This window comes from Asterias amurensis, chromosome 7, assembly GCF_032118995.1.
Source record: "Asterias amurensis chromosome 7, ASM3211899v1".
In the NCBI taxonomy this organism is placed as follows: Eukaryota; Metazoa; Echinodermata; class Asteroidea; order Forcipulatida; family Asteriidae; genus Asterias; species Asterias amurensis.
Window position 1 is genome coordinate 1,914,560 of NC_092654.1, and position 25,596 is coordinate 1,940,155.

The window sequence follows — 25,596 nt, forward strand, 5'->3', positions numbered from 1 at the left end:
TAGCGGCTCACAGAGGCACAAACAGGTTCAAACTCTCACTGTTGTGAGTAACTCATACTAAGGGGGAGAGAAGTCAGGGCAAAGTGTGTCGAGTCATACGTGCTAGAAAACAGGTATCCCTCAAAATTACTCACACTTATACCATGACCACTGCCTCTTGGTAAGGGCTAATTTAGTATAAAATCTTCATTATGTGTGAATGCTTGAATCTGCCAAACACAAGAAAAAAAAAGAGCATCCACGGCCATCCGGCCCACCCCATGCTGCACGCAGGCCTGACACTTCACAGAAGCAAAGGAGGCGATTGCCTCCATGCCCCCTGGCCATTGCATGCCATAATGCCCTTGAAATGCTCCAGTAGAAATTTTCAGTTTCCTCACAGGGTGCCCTTTAAAAAGGAGAAAATGCCTTGTTGCCCTTGCCCTTTCAAAACCGAAGCATACAGGTTGGTTACAAGTCATCGAATAACATTGTCTTTTAGGATCTAGCAACAAGGACACTGTCTGTAATTCACCCTTGTTCAATTACCCATGCCACCCACTCACGCTTTCATCCCGTCCCTTCGCCCCGTCGCCGAATACATGGCGTGCATTTTATTACAACATTAACTAGTCCAACCTCACCCTGTCCTACTTAAAGGCATGGACACCATTGGTGGTTGTCAAAGACCAGTCTTCTCTCTTGGTGTATCTTAACATAAGTATAAAATAACAAACCTGTGAAAATTTGAACTCAATTGGTTGTCAAAGTTGAGAGATAATAATGGAAGCACAAGTTATGGGCTTTCATATGCCTTGAATTTAAGACGTTAGCTGAGGTCTCAAATTCAACTCAAATATTTTAGTGAGAAATTCCTTCTTTCTCAAAAACAATGTTACTTCAGAGGGAGTCGTTTCTCACAATGTACTATTACCAGCTCTCCAATGCTCATCATCAAGTAAGTTTTTATGCTAACAACTGTTTTCAGTAATTACGAATAGTGTCCAGTGCCTTTAACTAGTCCAACCCTGTCCTACTTTAAGGAAATTGTGCACCTTTAACATTCAATTTATATGCAGCCTTGAATTGAACAGTGCATACCCAGGTCATACATTCTGTTATTACATATCAGTGGGTGACGTTTCCATTGCCGCCGGACAACGTTTAATTTAACCATCAAATGTTTTGACTACTGATTTTACAAGCGTTGCCATTATCCACTGTGTAATGGTCCTTTTATGACATGGGTGTATAGGGGTGCTGCCTGTATTAAATAAAGCGTGAAAATCTATAAAATGTTTCTGGTGGGTTTCATGTTTTTTCTTGTTGTCATATTGCTAGCACATCTCAGCCCATTTCTTGGTAACAAATTTTCTTGGTAGCAAACCCACTTTTGTTCTTTAAACTGGAGCTTGACTACTGACATTTTACCTGAAATTAATTAAGAGTTAATTATAATCAAATCATGTCCTGCTTAGAAATCAATAAAAACTATTCTAGTATGAGATTTCCAATTAATAAGAAACAACAATGCACCATTGAAAATGATAACAATAGATCTAATTTTAAAACAACGTTTTCTGAAATTTAAATAATTGGTTTCCATTTTGGAGTAATGTTAACAGGTGTTTTTCCCAACAAGCATTCAAAGTTGCAAATAAGCGACATTAAATGAACAAGTTTTTCGCAGAACTCAATGCAAATGTTGATTTAAGAAAATGTTGAGAGTTTTTGGCGAAAGGAAAAGTAAAGTTTAGAAAAAGCTGATACATAAACTGCAAAAAAAAAAAAAAGGATATCTCACAAAAAGAAAAGGGTTGAAACAGACTCGTCTTTGACAATTACCAATAGTGTCCACTGTCTTTAAAGGAAGGGTGATAATTTTTTATGGTCCTTCATTTTTGGAGAAGTTGGCAATTGGTTACTTCTCCAAAAATTAATGACCATAAAAACTTACATGAGAACCTCTGCTGCTGTTATGGTATAAACTATTTTGAGGAAGGATTCCCTTCCAAGTAACATGGTTTGGATAGATTTTCCACCCAAAAGATTTGAATCAGAGTAATGATTGAAGCGTCTCTCAGATTTCTGAGGGTTTTCATTAGGTAAAATGCTTTATTTATTTTTATTTGAATCTTTTTCGATCATGTAGGGTTTGAATGGTAGGGTTTGAATGGTAGGGTTTGGTTGGAACCTCACTAATCGAGGATGGATTTGAAATTCTTATGGAAAACCCTTTTTTTTCTTTCTGTTTTCTCTTCTTTTTTTCTCTACAAGTAGACGCTGTTTTCATTTTAAGTGATTTTTATTGTATCTTTCTTTACGTGTTTACGGTATCTTTCTTTTGCCTATAAATCAGCATTACAAAGACAAAAACCAATCTAGACCCTACCTTTAAAGGTACTGGACACCTTTGGTAATTGTCAAAGACCAGTATTCTCACTTGGTAATCCCAACACATGCATCTGAGTCAATTGCTAATCTAAGTAAATAATTTAAAGAGTTTGTGAGCTTTCAGATGCCTGAGAAAGGCTTCATCTGACCGTTTCTCACAATTTTTTATACTATCAACAGCTCTCCATTGCTCGTGACCAAGTAAGTAATTACCCTAATTAATATTTTGAGTATTTTTATGTTTCCAGTGCCGTTAAGTGTTAATCCATGATTCCATAAGCAACATATTGGTAATTTCATGAACTAGTCAGTTATGTTCAAATAAACATTTCACGAGGGCGATGTTTCACCAACACGAACTCTGTAATCAACAGCTGTACTTATATACAAATTGGCACCGACACTGTCAAGAAAATTACAATCGTGAATTTGTATAGAAACCCATGTGTCTTTGAATCTCTTGTTGTCGGACCAGGGCCCAATTTCATAGAGCTGCTTGAGTACAAAATGTAGCACAACAAAATGATGCTTAACGGCAGGGTTACTAGCCAAAATACAGTGTCAGTGTCACGTACAATTTGTAACTGGTATCCTGTTTATTTCTGCTAAGCATATTCTCTACTTATAAGCAGCTCTATGAAATCGGGCCCAGAGCTAGCTGTGTATTAAGGGAGTTGGGATAAGGGACTTGCTAAAAATGTGATAAAACGTTTAAAAAGTATTTTTCAAAGCCTAGGGTCGAAAATCAGACCAATGCCAGTTTAAGCATTTATGGCACAAAGGCATTTTGATTGGCAAGCAGTTTGCGTGAAGTTTGCTAGGAGCTCATTCTTATTTCTAAAACTAAACCTAAACAAAACTAAAGGAACATATCTAATGCAAACAAACTGTTGTTCGTTTCCTGCGACAAAAAAATTGGCGGTCTAAAAGCGGACATGATTATTTTTTTAGGATGTCCTCAGGGTATCATCAAAAGGTTCATAGTTTTTCATGAATTCTTAAATTTCTCCTTACAGAATATGACATCCGTTTGGGAACTAATTAGTAAGACGACATTATAAGCCACAAAAAAGCCCTTAGAGATTCCTAAACCCATGTGTCTCTGAATCTCTTGTTGTCGGACCAGGGCTCAATTTCATAGAGCTGCTTGAGTACAAAAAGTAGCTAGGCACAATAAAATGATGTTTACCAGCAGGGTTACCAGCCAAAATACAGTGTCAGTGTTATGTGCAATTTGTAACTGGTATCCTGCTATTTCTGCTAAGCATATTCTCTGCTTAAGCAGCTCGATGAAATTTGGCCCAGAGCTAGCTGTGTATTAAGGGAGTTGAGATTAGGGACTTGCTAAAAATGTGATAAAACGTTAAGTTTTTTTCAAAGCCTAGGGTCGAAAAATCAGACCAATGCCAATTTAAGCATTTATGTCACAAAGGCATTTTGATTGGCAAGCAGTTTGCGTGAAGTTTGCTAGGAGCTCATTCTTATTTCTAAAACTAAAACTAAACAAAACTAAAGGAACATATCTAATGCAAACAAACTGTTGTTCGTTTCCTGCAACAAAAAAATTGGCGGTCTTAAAGCGGACATGATTTTATTTTTACGAGGTCCTTAGGGTATCATCAAAAGGTTCCTAGTTATTCATGAATTCTTAAATTTCTCCCTACAGAATATGATATCAATTTGGGAACTAATTAGTAAGACGACATTATAAGCCACAAAAAAGCCCTTGGAGATTCCTAAACATTTTGTTAGTCGTCTTTACTTGGTTAAAGGCACAGTATACCTTTAGTTTTTCGGAATAGTTTGAATGTTTTATAAATTAATCCTATAATTTTTTTATTTTTATTTTTTATGCAAGTCGCCTGACACACAGGGCCTGAAGGTCACTTCAAGGTGTGGGCTACAATTATTTTTTCCAGAGGCCATTGCCACCTACTCCGAAGGCTGAAACAGAGTTACCCCTTTTACGGTCCATACGAATGTAGGCTTGGGTATCATCAGTTCCAAGCCTGGCCAGTAGAGCAGAAAGTACTACCTCCCCAATTTTGTGTAGCAAGTATCACGACTGGGATCCGAACCCACACCCTGCTGATCAAACACCAGTGCTTGAATCCGATGCTCTTAACCGCTCGGCCATGACAGTGCCATAAACATAGATATACAGTATTTACTGTAAGGACAATAAAACAAGCATAACAGCGACGGGCTGGACACGCTGCCCGAAGATGGACAACAAGAATAATGGATTGGCAACCAAGGACAGGAAAAAGGAAAAGAGGTAGACAGAGAAGAAGATGGAGAGATGACATCAGGATTTATGCAGGAACAACATTGACCAGAACTGCAACAGATAGAAATAAATGGCTTTTACATGAGGAGGGTAACATCTTACACCGGATAAACACAGCCTCAATGATGATGAAATGAAATACAGTAGATAATCACAGTAAAACTAACTTGTGAAATTTCATTTCTCAAAAGTTATTTAGCCTGGAATACTTATCCGATCCAATCAGAACGTTCCATCTTTTAAGACGCTCCCCGAGGTAAACTTAAATTGTAATGACCCATTGGCAAGACTCATCCATCATTAAAGACAGACTTTATTACTCTCTGTTTCATGGGACAGAGCTCTAATTGAGTAATGGACTTGTCAAAACATAGTTCCTTAACTGGGTTTTTCAATTTCAAAATCATTATTGCTACATTAATGTGGAACCTGCCATGCTCTACCAAATACATTATTGCTGCTGACCAAATAATTTGCCCTTTTGCCTTAATTTTTTTATTCAGAATTTTGCCTATTGCTCAATCGTGGAGTATGCTTACGTAACTTATGTATGCGTGTTCTATTTTCTTGAAACCTTTAGACTTCCTTCTGCATTAGTTTTAACGAGCAAAACAATTTAATGGGCAATTAAACAGATCCCAATGGGGAAATATGCAGAAGCATTTCTAGGCTTATTGTCCTAATGACTGTGTTGGGGAGAGTTTAGTTATAGAGACTCTAATAGGGTAAAAACTTAAGGCTACTATTAACCAGACCTGTATGCTTAATTTTTGAAAGAGCAAGGCACCAAGGCATTTTCCACTGGAACATTTCAAGGGCACCAAGGCAAGGACCACCCCCTCCCCCAGTCTAATAGCTGGAGTGCAACAGCCTGTGGCCCAGTTTACATCCCATCATAACATGGAATCCCGTTCTAAATGAAAGTAGAAACAAGATCTGGCTTTAATGTTGCACGGCCATGATCATAAAACCAGCTGTTCCCTTATGGCTTGAACGCCAATTGAAACTCGCTCGGTTTGCGCTCAAGTGCATTCACTGCAGCAATGTTCTTCGTAGTACGATCTCCGTCATTTATTACAAATTAACAAACTCATGTTCCTGTGCATTAGTCAGAGTGCATGTTCACGCTAGTGAGAAGCTTTATAGTCTGTGTTAATTGTTTAAGCGTTTCTGGTAGTATCATCTCGTTACTAGATGACACTGCGAATTAGGCAACATGACATTTTCTAGACTATTCTCGTTAGTCCAGTTAATTTCTCTTCAGGCGGTTAATGATCGCTTCAAATATACCTTCATAATTTTGTCTTTTAAAAGCATTGGTTGACAAAAACCCTAACCCTAACCTGAGCCCATCTCATCACAGTACCGTTTTTTTTTTAAGAAAAAAAATAAAAGTAGGGATAACAAGCACATTTTTTATTTGATTATTTTAAATTTGTTATTGAAACAATTATAACAAAATTGATTTTTAAACTAAAGGCTATTTTCCCCAAATAATTTAATCGGTGATAACCCTTATCTTTTCTCATGACATACTCTGACTGTGCGCTAAATCTCATGCTTGTATCATCAAAGGAACACAATCCCCCCCCCCCCCCCCCGAAATATTTCCCCTATGTATGGTACCCACAAGCCTTCTAACATCACCTAATACACGCCATGGAGCTATATATAAACGCAGCACTATCCAAATTGTACCCATAAAACCTCCCCCTCTCAACCGGTTTTCATGCCCCAATATTAAACATCAGATAACCGGATTGTATATCCTGACCCAGTTTATGTCATCAAAAAACACACACCGACATCCCAAACTAACCCCAGGACATCTCATCGTCCCGACCAACTTTAATTTCCTCATACTCGCATAAACAGACATCCCAAGCAAACGATAAATACGACAACCTCTTACCCATGTTAAATAGCATACACGCTGCTACACGCTTCCATGAACCCTAGGCTCAATCTAGCCTCTTCTGACCCATTTAAGTGTCCTTATACTCACAACCACTCGACCAAACCTAAACTAGACAGGCTTTTACCCATGCTAATACCCTGATATACCCTTCCATGAACCCTTAAGCTCCATCTTCACTCCTAACCCATATAATAATACCCCAAAAATTCCCATATAAATTTCCTTATACCCACAGCCACCCTGATCAAACCCAAACTTTTAAAAGCTTTTACCCATGTTAATACCCTGCTATACCCTTTCATGAACCCAACGGCTCCATCATCTGACCCACTTTAATGCCCTCATACAAGGCTCCAGTAGATGAAACCTGTCTCTTATCATCTTTCTTGCTCCACGTTGATGGCCATCATCACCTCCCCAACATCACTCCCATCCTTGCCACCTTCACCCCACTTTGCAGCTACAACATTAAGGTGATCCAAACCCAACCTCAGGCAACCTGCCACCATCTGAGGCCCCCCCCCCCAGCCTGAAACACATACATTATTGAGCCCCAGGCTACAACGATGACGCCTTTCCAGGGCTCAACTTTAATTCCATGGGTTGTTGTCTTCTCCAAGACTAGGGTTGTAATATCCCTCCCCTCTGTCAGCCCAGATGGCGAAGTCCGCATGCTGATTTTGCATATAGTTAATGTCCGAGACTCGATGACATTTTGAAGTATAGAGTCCACCTGGAACCCTCAAATTAAATTCTTAAAGAGGCAGTATAGGTCCTCTGGTTATCACACGGATAGTTGGGCATTGCAGGGCTGGAATTACGCAGACGCCACGGAGGCCGTGGCCCCCTGTTGCCCTTGGTCGTTGCCTTGGTGCCCCTTCAAAAGTTTACTATAGATTTTAAGATTTTCTATAATAGAAGTGCCCTTTCGCAAAATGGAAATTGCCTTGCCCTGTCAAAGATGAAATTTTAGGCATGGCATTGGGTATTTTCTATTCACAAGTGTGCCCAGTTAAAGATTCAAACCCCAAATAAGGATGCCCGCATTTTTCGCATCTTGTAATAGATTCTACTGCTGATATGGATTCAAGATTACCTATATTTATTTGAGTCTGTCAAGAATGCGAGGACAAAACCTTGTATTAATCACAGATGAAGTCTTCCCAGAATAAATGAATACATTTCACAAAGGTCTCCCATTTATCAAGTTCACTTTTAAATTAAGTGCCGTGCAACGCTGCAAATAACTAACAGAGTAAAGCCTGCACAAAATGTTCACCATGGCAGGAAGGCTAAGTTTTATAAATGAAACAAACATTCATTGGAGTTTAAAGGCAGTGGACACTATTGGTAATTGTCAAAGACTATTCTTCACAGTTGGTGTATCTCAACATATGCATAAAATAACAAACCTGTGAAAATTTGAGCTCAATCGGTCATAAAAGTTGCGAGATAATAATGAAAGAAGAAAACACCCTTGTCACACGAAGTTGTGTGCGTTTAGATGGTTGATTTCGAGACCTCAAGTTCTAAACTTGAGGTCTCGAAATCAAATTCGTGGAAAATTACTTCTTTCTCCAAAACTACGGCACTTCAGAGGGAGCTGTTTCTCACAATGTTTTATACCACCAACCTCTCCCCATTACTTGTCAGAAAGAAAGGTTTTATGCTAATAATTATTTTGAGTAATTACCAGTAGTGTCCACTGCCTTTAAAGTAATTTTAAAAACCATGGAGGCTACTAACCTTCCATGGTGCTTAGTTATAAAGCTGTATTTGTAAATATATTTGTGAATGATTTTATTTATAATCAGTTGTCATAAAGCATTTTATCCATGGGCTATAAATACTTTTTTAAGACAGTTATGATACATGGAATTAAAGACAACAATCTGGGTGTATTTGGCTGCAGATCTATAAGTGAACAACCCCAGTGGTTCTAATCCCTGTACGCCAAATCAACCACTGGTTATCATGGAGCCAGCATCCTGTAGAACTTTATCATGCTGTCTTAATCTTGGTCCTCGTATCAAATAAAAGTAATATGCTAATAATCATTTTGCAAATAAGAACCAGATTATTTTGTTCTTCCAGCCTCGGTTGAGAAACATTGATAACAATGGGAGAAATTCAAGATGGATGCAGCACCATGATAAAGGTCTACAGTACCTATACTTTGAGACAATATTTGGGCGTTTCCACAACTTGATGCAATGTTTATAATATTTTGTTTAAATATATGTACCCACGCCTATTTCCAGTTTGTTACCTCATTTCTTCTAGGTGCATGCACCTAATTTTATCTAGGTGTTCTCAATCCCCAGGCACCAGGTTACATTGCTTCTGTAGATGATCCTCCCCATCGATTTTGGTGTACCCATCTATTTGTATAGTTCTGTACCCATCTGTGTACTCAGAACTGATCCGGGTGACTTTAGTTTAGCACACACAAAAGCAATAGTAGTACTTTCACTGTACATGTAGATAGATGATCTTCTCCATCGACCAGATATTTGTACCCATCTATTTGGAAAGTGAATTGTACCCATTTGTGTACCCAGACCTTATCCTCATCTGTGTACCTCACGCACGTACACAAAAGCAAAGCACTTTCACTGTACATGTAGATGATCCTCCCCTTCCATTTATCGTACCCATCTACATGTATTTTGATAGTGTATCTAGCTGTACCCATCCGTGTACCCAAACTGAACCTCATCTGGGTGCCTTGATCCCTTGCACACAAAAAGCAAGTACTTTCGCCACTATTGTGTCTGCGACCTCCGAGAATGAAAAGTAATCAAGGCTCCAGGTTTTTTTACCCAGATAGGGTATCTGTACCCATCTGTATACCCAAAAGCTGATCCTCATCTGGTTACCTCTGGCACGTACACAAAATCATCCTTTGTATTCACAATAGCATCCGTTGCATCCACATACTTTCGCCCCTAATGTGTCTGCGACCTCCGAGGATGAAAAGTAATCAAGGCGCCCAGAGCTGAATGCCATCGAGGCATCTGCACTCAATTATTAATGGGTGCTATACACCTGCCATCCTGGGTGACTCACGGCTGACATTTCACCCAATCCATCACCCTCACCCAGGCTGACTGTATGAATAAAAACCTATCTCATCAAGAATCGGGCGACACTAGGATCAGGTGACTCTAGGATGCTTTATCTCCTTTTATCTCTACACGCTGAAAGAACTGCAGAGTGGGTTCATTTGGATGAATTGGGTGTATGGGTAAAAAATAAAATTAATCTTCTTTATCCCAATGCAAATTTAACATCTATTATGGGTTCACTTGAAAATCACAAACAACATTCAACCCAATTAACCCATTTTTGTCACTGGATAAAATCTGGCTAGCAGATTGCAAGAGGTTATTGAAACATAGGGTTGTGAGAACATAGAGTTACCAGGAACCTAAGAGAGTCACAATTCAGAGAGCAGACACTGTAAGAAACATCTTTAGCATGTGAAGGATTGAATGTGACATAGCATACAGAACATTCATGAAGAACCATAAAAGCCAGACAAAGCTACTGAAGGCCACAGCGGCTACCAGACACTTGCGACAGTAAAGTTAAAAGCAAGAAGTCCCATGTATCCACTTAACAAAAGTATAGTAATCCTGAACAATTTCCTACCTTCTGCCCAGGTAGAAGTTACCAAGCAAGACAGTTCTCTTCAGAACTAAGTTAGCCACCTGAATTCCCAAAAATCTACTCCACACTACAGTAAAATAATAGCAAGACAACATCTCAAAGAACAAAGTCAAAAGAGAAAAGTCGATATACGCCGGGTGTAAACCAAATACATTAATACCTCACCATGCTACAAAAGGCCTCAAAACCTACCTGCTCTTTATTGCCCATTCCATACTTTTTGTGATCAACACAAAATGGCTAAATTCTCTTTACATATTTAGTTTACATTCAGGCCAATACCTATTAATGAGAATCAAGTATAACATAAAGAAATCAATTTGAATGAATGGCGTTAAGCAAATCTCCCAGCTTCTCTTTAAAAAACAATTAACATTATCCACATAACTGACATGTCAAAAATAGATATCACAGACATGCTGCAGGGACAAATGACTAATGAATGATAAAAACAATCTTTAGTAATCAGAACTAGACATAAAACTGCGTCTGAGTGCAGTTTGTTCCAAAATTATGTAGATGCTATCAGAACATTGTAGCTGCAAAATCCTTCAACGACAAGAATGCATCAAGAAGAAATTCACACAAGCCGCGATATCTCTTCAGGCAGAGTATTTCCAACTATCTTTTATCTTTGAGTCGTTGAGTTGTATCAGTATCATGTAATTTCTTTGATTAACTAATGTGTCCACAGATCCAGGTTCTTATCTCACGGTCTGGAAAATACTTTCATTTTTCAGATCCTACATCCTAACAAGATCTGTACACAATCATCTGTATAAAATACTTGTGTACAAATATCATAAAAAACCTTACTTATTAATACACAGAGACACATGTCTGACATGTTAAGTAGACAACTGCATCAGCAGTTTGTGATCATCAGTTTTGTGCGATGCACCCATTTTTAAATAGTTGGGGTACTAAGTTAAATGATTATTACAGATTTTGTATGGGAAGGAAAAAAAATGGCTGCCACAAAACAACCAGGGAGCTTGAAATCACACGGGATTTGCATCTGTAATTCAAATCATGTGGCGTCTTACTTCTAAGGCAAGACTCCCTAATAACAGTTATTAAATATCTTATAATTGCGTGCATTACATTACAAAGTAATTGATGCTATAGCAGATGGGCAGTACGTGGCTCTGGCATCTAAAAATTGAATTGGAAAGTGTTAAGGGAGGTATGTCATTTTTAAGTTGTTTTTTCTTTAAATCACCAAAAAGAATGATTTTTTTGGTATCTAGGGAGGTTTAATAGATATTAGTGTTAAATTGGAGATAAAGAATAAAGTTTGTTTTTCACCTTATACCAATGTGAATTTAAAAGCACTGTAATATTTCCTAGTTCTGTGAGAGAAATGAAAATAAAAGGTTTGTGGTATTACCATCTCCATAAATCTCTGTTGTGACAGTTCTAAAAAGGACTGGTATTGAAAGGACTCCATTTTGTTCTATAAAACAACAGTCAAAGTAATACAAAAATAATTCAGTTAGAAAATCTAAACTCTTTACTCGAAGAACATTTGGATTACAACAATCAACCACTGTCTCTTAAAAAAAGTACAATTATTTCAGAATTCTCTTTAACATTAGCTACTTGGCCGACAGGCATGACATTTTGGCTGATATGCAAAAAAAAAATACAGATGCTTGATTTCAAGACCCCAAAATCAAATTCTGAGGTCTTGAAAACTACATAGAGGGCGCCGTCTCTTACAATGTTTTATACCATCAACCTCTCCCCATTACTCATTACCAAGTAAGGTTTATGCTAATAATTGTAATGAGTAATTATCAATGGTGTCCACTGCCTTTAAGAAGAGATGTTGTTTTATAATTGAAAAGTTCCCTCCTATTTAATCCCCTACGTACTTAAAACATGCCAGCGAGAACTCAGTCCCTTTTTTGGTAGCCAATACATAATTGTTGACCACTACACAATAATTGTACATGACATCAATGAAAGCACTTAGTCTTGCCTATCAATCAAGCTTCAAACTACCTCATTTCCACCTCATCATCATCAGAAAGGACGAGAAGGTTAAGTTTAATAAGCTCCCCCACTCCGCCATATACAGATATTGCATTACTCGCTACTTGCATGGGTTCACCATGTGCATGCAGAGCCTCTCAACATTATTTGTATTGTATTTAAGTATCTGTTTGGATGGAAGTTTCATTAAAATCCCTTTGAATATTTGTAACTGATGCGGAACAAGCTCACATCGATGTGAAAAGCACTCTTCAGTACTTTCCCCAGTTCTGTGAAAAGAATAATCTTGGATGCGGCATATTGGTGGGCAATGTCGCTGATGTTATTTAGTGAAGTGCGCATTTTAGGCGACGCAGCGTTTTCACGTAAACCTAACAGCCAAACAAAATGGCGAGCATGGCACATTCTCCGCGTGTGACGTGCGAGCAAGGGTTCAATACAGTGCGTTTACACATGGATTTAAGGGTAATAACAGATAGTATTCTTCATCCCTGAAAAAATTTAACCTTTGCTGCTCGTTACTTCCTTCAAATAAAATTTCACCTGTTGTGGTCTGACTTTGCTGATATTTCACATTAATTTTTTCAATATCCTGTGTGCAATCCTGCCGAAAGCCTGATACTAGTACACATCTGGTCAGGTATAACGTTTCAACAGGATGCCACTTGTTTCAATCCAGTGGTTTTATATTTCATGCAACACAGGCTAAGGCTAGATCAGTGGGTGCATTTGAAAGGCACTGGACATCTGTGGTAATTGTCAAAGACCAGTCTTCTCACTTGATGAAAGTTTTTGATGTTATCCCAACATATGCATAAAATAACTAATCTGTGAACATTTGGACTCAATTGGTCATCGAATATGCTACAGAATAATGACCAAAAAACATTATTGTTGCACAATGCTTTCAGATGCCTAAAAAAGGCTTCAGTCCTGAAGTCTTTTTATATTTGAGTGAGGAATTACCTCTTTCTCAAAAACTACTTTACTTCAGATGGAGCCGTATAACACAATGTTTTATACCACCACAGCTCAGCTCTAGATCGCTCTAGTATACTCCACAAGTTATACTCTACAGCCCTACAGTTGATAAATTTTTGTACACATACAATCTTTGTATACACTACTGTTTATATACAGATTATTAGTTTTGAAACTCTAACTTTCAAGAAACAAATCCAAAAGAAAGGGCAGGCCTGACACCATGGATTTTACAGGTTGAGCTAAATCAGTCTGGTCATATACAAATATCAACCTAGCTGCTGAAAATGCATTTTGAAGGCAGGGGTTCCTCTAACAACTCTGAGCCATGGGTCGATAGATCCTTGATAAATTTTTCATAATACAACTGGTGACACTAGACTAATTAACCTTCCATTAGAGTCGACTAATGACCACTTTGAAGGCTGACCTTTTTAGTTCTTGCTATATGGCTCAGCAGAAGTAGTAGAATTGTCACAAAAAATATACTTCTAGGTCAGTCCTATAATGGATGAGACTCAAGTTAAGGCAGGGCAATCAGGTTGGTTCTGTGGTTTCTCCCAAGCCTTTTACCCACGTTTGGCTTGATACTTCACGGAGGCAATAAAGGGGATTGCCTCCATGCCCCCTGGTCATTGAAATGATCCACTAGAAATTTATAAGTTCCCCATAGGGTGCCTTATACCAAGAAGAAAATGCCTTGGCGATATTGTCCTTTCAAAAATAAAGCATACAAGCCTGCTTTTACCTCTGTGCCGGGCCCCGGTTTGAATCAGGGTTTTCCTCCCATACCTAAAACTGAAACTTCCTTCTTTGTCTTTCTCAACTCATGTGGGTTCTTGGCCTGTATAGGTTGCTTTTCTGAGAGTCCTTGGCTTCACAACCACCCCCCCCCCCCCAAAAAAAAGGCAGTAAGTTTCAAGTTATTTGCAGACTGTGGCCATGGGGGAGGGGGTTCCAGAGGATTCAACAGCATCAAGTGGAGTTAATCTACTGGACCTTGGAGATTACTTGGCCCCTAGGAATTACTTGACCCCTGGGGATTACTTGACCCCTAGGGATTACTTGACCCCTGGGGATGCAGAATCAACCACTGGGTCACATTATCTCTGAAGCCCTATAAAGGATGCCTAAAATGACATCAGGGACAACTTATTAAATGAAAAAAGGAAAAGGATGGTACAATGTGGACTCAAGCGAAATAAATATAACTTGAGTAAACACAAGATATGACGACAGAAATGTTAATGCACACTTATAAAATGTCTTGAGCTAATCCAAGGCATCACTGAGACTGAGTCTGTGGCCCTTTCAATGTTCAATGAAAATATGGAGAGAGAAGAATAATGCAGACTTTTGTTTTAGCTCAAAGGTAAGGTCATAGATTGACTTTTGTCAATGTACCTGCTGAATTATTGACAAATTAAAGAGATACAACAAAAGTAACCTTTGAACATTTTTCAGCTGCGCACTGTGCCTACTCCCTCACAAAAACTGTCACAATAATTTCACATGAACATCAGATCCATCCACAATCAGCGAGGTCATAGTGTGTACCAACTGCATCGCTGGCAACAGCATTCACGAGTGGACCCAATCCCTCACAAATCTGAGAAAACGATTCATGCATGAATCTCTCATTATTTTCTTGCAAAATTTTAACATGGTTGTTATTTTATGCATAGGTTGTGATACACCAAGAGAGGATAATGGTCTTTGACAGTTACCAAAAGTATACATACTTTAAGTGTAGATTTTTGTTTTGTTTTTAATCTTCATGACAGAATCTGATACTCACAATTAAGGTCTTTCACCCGATGTTCTAAAACTAGGCTGAAAATCAACCCTCAAAACAATAAATAAATAAATTAAGACAAAACACCCCCACACTATTAAAATAAACAATTTAAAAAAATGCTGAGAGCTTCATCATACAAGCAAATCAGAAAAATCACAACAACAACTCGCCTGGACAATAATTTTGAAAAACAATCTCTTGGCACAGTGCCTTAGAAGCTCTCAGGCACGAACTAATTATTTAGCGAGAAGAATCTTTCCGCATGGTTTGTAGAGTCCATCAAGGTCATCAGCGCAACCACAGCTGGTGATCAGCAACCGTAATGATGTCATCACTAGTTGCATCAGGGCGGGTCGATCCCCTGGTGTACATACTAATCACTAATCATCACACTGAAATGGGTTCAATTTCATAGAACTGCTAAGCACAAAAAGCAGCTAAGCTTACTTTAATAGCAGAATAGGCTTACCAGCCAAACAACCAGGGGGCAATCAAAAACTTACTAAGCACAGAAAAGTATTGCTCATCAGAAAAAGTTACAAGCTAAAATTACGTTATACATGTGACTGGTGCCCCATTCATTTCTAGACTGGAAAAGAAAAAATCTGCTAAGCATTTTGTCTGCTAATCAGCTTGATGAGAGCTGCTTAGGCACAAGAAGCACAATAAAATTAAACTTACCAGAATAAGGTTACTAGCTTAACTACCATGCCACATGTACATTCTGTGACAGGTATCCTGTTTTTTTTTGCTTAGCAGATAGTATTTCAGCAGTTTGTTATATGCTTAACTGTGCTTCCTGTACAATTTCCATTTCTTAGCGCTTCACCTGAAAAAGCGTACCAACCCTCCAGTGCTTATTGTATGAAATTGAATGACATAACAATGGCAAGACAACATTTTCTTGCTAACCTGTGAAATCTGTTTACATTAGCAAAATTTTCTGCTACAGTAAGCATGAAAATTTGCTGACCGTTAAGCAGCTTTATTAAATTGGGCCCTGGAGGCTAGGGATAATGAATGAGCTAAAGATGACCAGGAGAGAGTGGCCAGATAGAGATGGTCCATTAAGCGTTCCTTCAAAATGTGACACTCAACGGGGCATTAGTGCGAGAGAGTTAATTATTTTAGCGTTGTGCATTAAGAGTGAGGAAACAGTATTTTTAATGGTTGATGGGGCGGATGTGAAAGAATTGCAAGGTTGATTTCCATGCTGCGGTGTAAAATCTTGTTGAGAAAATTGTAGTTTTAATTGGAATAGTAAAGCACTTTATGATTTTAAAGAAAACTTCAAATCAGTGTCAAATAAAAATAAGGGATTTTTACGACCTAAAAACGAGTTTGTTGTTACTAAAAACCCACAGCTTTTATTGCTGTTTGAGGCAGTTAAATTAAACTTCAAGCAGATAATAAAATTACAAACTTACAACTGCACTTCTAACAATTAATACGTGAAGACATTTGAAACATTTGAAATATTAATTAAGACCAGTAAAAGATAGTAATTAACAAAAAGGAAATAAAATACTGATAAAAGAATAAGAAGAAAAAAATACACTTAAATAATAGAAATAATACTATTAAAAGAAAAATAAGCAGACAAAAAACAAACAGACAGACAAATATATTATGTGGAGGGAATCTTTCAAAGAGCATAGAGGAATAGGTAAAAAAGTACAAAGCATAAATTATTTCCCATGGACGCATTCACATTTAAAACAGGTTTATTGTTAGAACCCTTTGAAGAGTTGAACAAATTGTCCTGATAATATCAAATTTCTCTAGGGGAGGATGTGGGGTAGTTTGGGCTATTTAATGAATTGTGCCTGAGGGGAAACTATATAACGTCTCACACATTCACATTCGCAAAAGCAGACATTGGCATTTTAAACTGTATTGTACCTTTTTTTCAAAAACATCCAGAGCAAAAGATGCACATAATTTTCTCCACGAACAAAAGTAATCTGCAGAATGAAGAACACTTCCGTATTCACTGTATTTGTCTATTACTCTAAACCCAGCCTGTCACACGAGGCAACTTTTACAGGCAACTTTGAGGCAACCAACTGCAGTGCATGCTTCGGGATCACTTAAGTAGCAAATGAGTAATTTTGCAAACAGTGTCTAACCATCCCCAAGAAAGTAATGTGAAAAATCATATGAGAACGTTCCTTCTTCTTGGAGATTGCCTGGAACTGGTTGCCTGTAAATTGCCTCTTGTGACATGGGCCTTGAATATTTGTGGAGGCAACAGAGGCAATTGCTTTTGATTTTGGGTTGAACAAAGACAAATTTACTAGAGAGCAGGATTTGAACCAAAAACCTCCGGATTAAAGGGAAGGTACACGTTTGGTAATTACTCGAAACAAATATTAACTTAAAACTTACTTGGAAGCGAGCACGGGAGAGCTGTTGATAGTATGAAACATTGTGAGAAACGGCTCCCTCTGATGTAGCATAGATTTTGAGAAAGGGATAATTTCTCACTGAAATAATAAAAGACTTCTAGCCAGAAGTCTTTTATTCCTATCTGAAAACACACAAACTCGTCAACGAGGGTGTTTTTTCTCTCATTATTTTCTCGCAACTTCGATGCCAATTAAGCTCAAATCTTCACAGGCTTGTTATTTTATGCTTATGTTGGGATACACCAAGTGAGAAGACTTGTCTTTGACAATTACCAATCGTGTACCTTCCCTTTAACATGCCGGTGCTCTACCAACTGATCTAGCCCTATGTTATCTTGGTGGTCTCCTTATTTTTTCAATACACAAAGGCCAAGACCAGGGCAACAGAGGCCGTGGTAATTCCAGATAACTCTCTTTAACTCTATATGCCCCAAAAAGGATAGCCATTGCAAGGGAGGTTGGCTAGGCTTAGCACTTCGAAGGTAAACAAAATTGTCCTGGTAAATTCTTGTGGAGTGAACGGGACTTAAGACAGCTTTTTGAAGCACTAAGGTAATACTTCACTCCCTTTGCCATCACTTTTAGTAAAATGAAGATACATTTAACAAGCTTTTATGTCAAGTAGCTTCTTGACCCTAGCTGCGCAAAACATGTCCACGTTGGCATGCTTCATTGAACCACCATAATCATTGAAGTTACTCTATTGTTTGTCGGACAAACAAAACCTGACGAGCAAGTTCAAAGTGGGGATTATTTCGCAGCGGATAAAAATAAAACCGTAAAAATACGTGACTTGCCACAAGCTGTTCCAAGGTGCATGTCTCAACCTAATTGACTAATGGCTGCTAAACATTACTTACTGCACTTGAATGCCAAATTCAACATCCGTAGTTGTTCAATTTCGCCGACTGCGGGGAATAACTTTTAATGGCAGGACAACACCTGAGTGGGGGGAACCGTCCACTTACGAGATCGTAATTGATGAATGATCAAGTCATGGATATGTCCAGGGAGTTCACTGGCAATTTCCCTTTGGTCAGTTTGTTGTTTAATCCGATCATAGAGTTGTCTCTCGCGACGACAGGTCTCCAGGCCTGACATATTGAGTTTGGAATCGGCCTCGAAGGAGAAAACCTCTGTGGGTACTTTCTGGTGAGATCCCCACTGTATCAACACACTCCTTGGCTGGTAGGTCCGGTGGGGAATAAGTGATGATTGGGATGCGTAAACTCCCTGTAGCATCCCGCTACACCTAACCAAGACAGAAAGTTCATATTTCCATAGTACAACAGTGTTGTCCTGAAGCGCCAGCTGCCGGCAATTTCGCCGGGCTACTCAGTCCTTTTTCGTGCTTTTTCTCCCTAGTTTTTGTTTTGCCTCCACCAAAATGAAGGGGTTGATCTTACTCTAAGGTTCAAGCCAAAGAACGCCTCTTAGTTCCTTTATGATAACTGATTTCTTGGATTTATTTACACTGATACTTTATAAACTTTTCACAATAAATTGTTTCCTCTCAGATGTATAAATATTTTAAGTTGAATAAAAGAAATTAACTAGAGATAGAAATTTGAACCTGCAACATTCATAACTACTGTATAACCAGAAAGTATAACTGACATCTTAAAGGATCCAGTAATGAACAAAGTAATACACCAATTCTGGGGACATCATTATCGCAAACAACCATCCACAAATTTGCTTCAAAATATCCCTATGTCTTTTGGGAGAGAAGATGTTCAATTCAACTCAATTCAAACACACATTGAAGGTGTTTTCATGGGTTCCATGTTGTAAGATGCAGTTGACAGACAACTTCCTGAGACATTCCACCGAATTCAACAACCATGCTGCTGTGGCCGAGCGACTTTTAAGTGTTAATTGGAAGCCAGTTAATTATTAAATGCAGCTCACGACAGTATCCAATCTCAAACATTCCAAACACTGATAAAACCCTTGATACGAACTCCTCACATTACAACAGGACTGACATCCTTATCGCAAAGACCTGGACACGAACAAATAGACAAATTGTCATCAGCAATCTACAGCTGGTATGACCAGCAATGAGTCCTCATAGCCCGCTGTACTTAAATGTACTTTCAAGATGGTCGGAGACACTGTGCGTTGTCAACTTCCATCAGATTTTGTCTAGACTAGAACCTCTTGCAAAATAAAAGACAAGACGTAATGTATACAATTATCTTGCTTGATGACTGAGCAGTTTGGGTGTACATGTACACCCCCTCCTAACACTCATGTTTGTTATCACTAGAGTGGGGGTGTTGGAAATTTCAAAGGGTAACAATGTTTACTAGGTTTTCTTTCCCTCATTGAAAATACATCATTGGATTACAATACTCCCAACCTTTACAGTTAACTTTTATTTTGCATAAAAACTAAAACATATTACAATATCTTGAATATCTCTTCATACCCATGTCACGGGTAAGAACCCCACAGAACGCCAGCATTCTTCATAATAACGTCCTTTAGCACAACTCTTAACCAAACATTAATTCCTTCTCTTCACCCAGGTGTACAAATATACAGACCTGATAAGGGCTGAAAGGGTAGTCTGTTTGACAATTCCCTTTGCAAGTAGCCCATCCCTTATTCAGGCATGTCTACAGACACAGTTGGTTGGTAAACACCATAGAGTTTTGCACTAGGGCAGATGCACAAATGCCTGCGAGTGACGTCGTCATCATTGCCGTACAAGAAGGCGTAATTCTCCCTGATTTTGCTCCTAATGGACCTGGGGTCGATTTCACAAAGAGTAAGGACTAGTCCTAACTTAGTCCTAACTAGTCCTAACTTAGGACTAGTCCTAAGAGATATCAAAAATGTACAGCTAGTCCTAGGTTAGGACGAGTAACTCGTCCTAACTCGAGATAAGACTAGTCCTAACTCTTTGTGAAATCCACCCCTGGGGATTTTGTGGATGCTAGGCGGCGGAAACAATTCTCTGATGTTTACGTAACTCTGTGTTTTCACATTTTTTTTAAAGAAAGTTGGATTTCAACCATAAAAGTCTGCTTCCACACAGCAATTCAAAGAAATTGGCGTGTTGTGGCGGCGTGATCAAGTACACTAGACTCAAGCCCTGGAGTTTCTGATCAGAGTTTGGGTTGAAGTCCCAGTAATGACACTTGTGCCCTTAAGAAAGACAATTAACCATGATCTCCTGAAGAGGAGCAGAGTATATTGATTGAAACGTTAAGACCACACTGGCTCTTCTCAGAGCCAACACTCATACAAAAGATATACACATGGTTGTACCCACATGTAAGCTATTTATTAAAGCCATTGGACCCTTTCGGTACAGAAAAAAAAAAAAAAGTTCACAGATTTACAAATAATTTACAGGGTTTACAGAAGGTAATGGTGAAAGACTTCTCTTGAAATATTAGTCCATGAAATGCTTTACTTTTTGAGAAAACGGTAAAACAATATAAATTCTCGTTAACGAGAATTACGGATTTGTTATAAACACATGTCATGACACGGCGAAACGCGCGAAAACAGGAGTGGGTTTTCCCGTTATTTTCTCCCGGCTCCGATGTCCGATTGAGCCTAAATTTTCACAGGATTGTTATTTTATATATAAGTTGTGATACACGTAGTGTGGGACTTGGACAATACTGTTTACCGAAAGTGTATAATGGCTTTAACGGTTTCTTCCTAGAACCATGATTGTTTGGTGTGTTCATATGCGCATAAAAGAACCCAATACACTCATCGTTAAGAGAAGAGGTTTCCGCCCCATGTTTCTGGCATGGTTGGTTACTTCATGCCCATAGCCGACCCCTGTGTAACCCCCAAGAACGGAGTTTTGCTGCAGTACCCATCAAGAAAAGACAATATCCAGGGGTGTCATAAACCCCTGAATAAAATATTAGCAATTTTCATTAAATAAATATTCTACCTCACCAAGTTTCATAATGTGTGGTAAAACAAAGAATAAAATTACCATATCATCTTTCACATTACAGTGTGCTACCCCAACTGACACCACAGAACTTCATCCCCCCCTTCAAAACAAAATGTCAAATTTCTATCACTATCTTCACATAAAGCAGCTTTTAACTGCCGAGCGGGAACACTAAAAAATCATCAGAGCGAGGCAGACAAGATTAAAATTTGAGACAAATTGTGGCAGTATGCTGTTAATAAATCATCACAGGCTGATCAGGTATCGCAAAATTTAGAAGATTTTCAGTTGTGAGGTTCCTATCTGAGTAGACGCTAAGAAGACTGAAAGTGAGGTGTACTTTTATGTTAATTATTATTATTTTCAATTTTTATTTTATTTTTTATTTCCCCCCCCCTTTTTCTGGGGGGGGGGGGGGACTCATGTTGGTTTGCAAAAATGCACACCCACTCATAAAATACAAACAGATGTATCATTAAAATATCTTTAACATTGTCCCTCGCAATGTTTTAAGCAATTGAGCCTATCTATTTTAATGGCAGAATTAAAAATGTTCAGACAAAAATTAAGTATATAAGTAGATAATCATGTATTATGTTTTTTCGTAATTCCCCAATGAGTTGGATTTTGAGATTACCAATAAATGTTGGGCTGGCAACCTGCAGAAACATCTGTCACACAATTGTTATATTTTTTATTTACCTATTTATTTATTTTTTTTTCTGGGGGAGGGGGGGGGAAGTGAGTGTCAATGTGATGGTAATGATAAAAAATGCCATCCCAACTTTCACAGAAGAATCTTGTTTCAAATGTTGTCTTCACGTTAATATAAATGAGGCCGTAACAGAATTGGTGTCTACAGCTACAACTACGGCTGTTGCTAAGGGTGTTGCTAAGGACGTCCTATACCTCAACACATGATGATGTAATCTAGCCGTAGCCGTAGCTGTAGCACGCCAATTCGGACACAGCCTGAGAATACTTCTATAGTATTAGGTTGTAAACTTGTGAGTTTATCATTGAGAATCTCCTTGAGCAGTCAGGGAACAAGACCAATATGGATGCAGAATCACTCCCTGTTGAGAATTCATTATTGACAGCCATCTTGAACAAACAGTAAATTGCACACCCACTGTGCAAATCGAAGTTCAGCGTTATAAATTTCCCTTTCATATTAGAAAGTAAACATCCAAGGAAGCCCGGTCTCACAAACAAACAAGAATTCCGTCTCCAAAAGCCCTAAAATGGCTCCTCGTTCCTTCCAGTTTTGCTGATGGACAGTGATTAAGAGGACTGAATCCATGCTGGCGGATTCTAAACAAATAATTGAAAGGTACAGAATTATTTCTCTCTTAAGCTTGATTGGTATGCACGGAAGAGTACTATCTAGGTTACCCACGCGATCAATAAAATACTTTGAATGGGATATAAGTGTGTATTTCCCAGAAAGAAAAAAAAGAAAAAAAGAGAAAAAAATATATTACAATGAAAAGGGATAGTATCTGGTAACACTCCTCTATTCCTAGGAAAAAAAGGTTAACTGTTGCAAGCAACTTACCCACCAAAAGAACCTATGGTATAAATGCAAAAAAAAAAAAAAGTGGGAAAAAATAGTTAATCATGGCCACTGTTACGACCCAAGAAGTCTTTCTCAAAGGTTAAAATCCCTTCAACTTTCGAGAAAGACTCTGCTGGGGTCCTAACGTCATGAAGGGCCATCAACTAGTTTGTTTCCCTTCAGTATAAATTACAAGCATCTTTGTCTACAGCTGTTCTTGGGATTGTGAGCTTCAGTAATTGAGTTCACTTATGAGCATAGAGCTATGCTTATGAGGCATCTTTGATTTCAAATAACAATACTACTAAAAATAGTAAACATTTACACAAGTATCACGTTAGTCAGTATTACAAACAGCAAAACAGATTTCTCAAGATGTGTTTGGAAACAGGCTTGAAACTTTCTCAGAATTGCTCGACCAGAAAAAGATGTCGAGTTAACCACATCTATAAAGCATTTACCTCAACAAAAGTATAGAAACCTCCATTGCAGCAGAATAAAGCTAGTAGCTTTCTCTTTTTGTTATCGTTTGTGTTATCTTCCTTTTTGTATTCATTGGACATGACTCAAATCTCCCAAAGAAAAAGTTCTTCTCACTATTCCCATGAAATTCAAAATTCCTTGGTAAAAAAAAATATCAATCTCGCAGAAAATGTTTTCACAACTTCTTATCCACAGAACCCTTCTAACTTTTTAACTTTTTATACAGCACTTTGATCTCTCTTGTAAAAGAGCCTGTATAAATACTTTTAAAATTATCATTATCATAATTGGGTGGTGAAAACGAAAATTGTGCTAAACAAACATACACACAATGAGCAAACAGTGACTTGAAATTGTCTTGTTCTTGTCAGAGACTCTTACTTTTCTTACTTTCTCTAAAGAATGAATAATTAGTAATCGATCAATCTCTTAGGTAAGTAAGTCTAAAGTCCATATTTACAACTTATCCAGGCTAGCATTAAAGCCAAAGTGTAAGCATATGTTGGGATACACCAAGTGAGAATGCTGGTCTTTGAAAATTACCAAACGTGTACAGTGCCTTTAACAATCTGATCGAAAAACTTCTCTAATAATTTCTTGTTTTCTTTTTCAATGATAACTTGAGCAGAAAAACGTGATCACAATTACAGTAAAGTGTTCAGGCATTCTCTGACCGATAGAACAAATTGGAATGAATCGCTCTCATAAATGAAGATGCAAAGGTTGTCTGGTGCATATTTACATCAGGTTCCAGGGGAGGAAAAAACTGTTGACAGCGAGAATAAACATGATTAAGTAAATTGCCTGCTCTTCAGGTTCTGTGCTTTGCTTGGTTATTTATTATCAAGAAGGAACTTGTAAACCTGTGGGTATACAATCATGTGCACATTTTTATTCTGTATTTTGTTTATGTATCTTTGCCCCGGACAAGGCTAAAAGCCACTCTTGGAAGGGGCTTAAAAAGACAAATATTAAAGATTAAATATTAAAGATGAAAGTAACTCAGGGGAGCTGAAGGTAGGAATTAACATTTCTCTTAAAACAGTCTAGATTGGAAACATGCACCAGGGAAGGTGCTCCAAAGAGATGCAGTACATGGAATAAAGCCTTTGCAATTGCTCTTTGTTACTACATCTCAGTAAAGCAAGAGTGTACGGGTGAGAAGAGGCAGAACATTGGTTCAAGTTCAAACATTCTAATAAGAGGAATAATAGTTGGACAGACTGATGACACATTTGCCATCTGTTTTAGGAGGAGATCGTTGGTCTGAAAAGAGCCGGTGTGGGCTCGACATTTTGAGCAGTATACTCTGCTCATCTTCAGGAGAACTACTATTTTCAACACAATGTAAACCATCAAACATTTTAAATTTTAAATTAGTGTTTTCTTTACTCTTTCTGAGTTTTTTTTTTTAAGGAAAAGTTTATCCAAAGGGATGTATCAATAATGCTTAAAAAGAAATAGATTAGTTCCAAGAATTTGTGCCACATGATGTGTGTCCTGGCCAAGCGGTCAAGCGCACTGCACTCAGGTTCTGGCATTTCTGATAAGCAGAGTATGGGTTTGAGTCCCAGTCTTGACACTTATGTCCTTAAGCAAGACACTTATAATCATTATTGCTTCATCCTTCGGAAGGGATGTAAAGCCATTGGTCTAATGTGTTGTGTTATGCACGTAAACGAGCCCAGTTACACAATATCACTAAGGCGAATGGCATTTGCCACAGTTTTTGTGGCAGTGGCTGCTGAATGCACCGCAGCACATGGTAAACCCTTACAAGGTGCTACATAAATGGGTCTCATAATTCAAGAACTTCAAAAATCTGAGATAACCGTAGATAAAATGTGCTCTATAAAAACTAGTTATTATTAAAGGAACACGTTGCCTTGGATCGGACGAGTTGGTCTATAAAAAGCATTTGGAACCGTTTGTTATGAAATGCTAATGGTTAGAAAGATGTTTTAAAAGTAGAATATAATGATCCAAACAAGTATCACTCAAAATTGCACGGTTTTCATTATACGTCGCGAACTAAACACGGTCGGCCACTTATGGGAGTCAAAAATTTGACTCCCATAAATGGCCGACCGTGTTAGTCGATGAGGTAAAAAGAAAACCACGCAATTTCGAGGCATATTTGTGTGGATCATTGTATTCTACTTTTACAACATCTTTCTAACCATACC

At 38.2% G+C, this 25,596-nt stretch overlaps 1 protein-coding gene across 1 annotated transcript in view; it reads right to left on the reverse strand.

Moving 5' to 3' along the window:
* Positions 1–25,596, reverse strand: part of LOC139939295 (potassium voltage-gated channel subfamily KQT member 1-like) — a 98,877-nt gene that overhangs the window by 38,595 nt on the left and 34,686 nt on the right. The gene's annotated exons all lie outside the window — the stretch shown is intronic.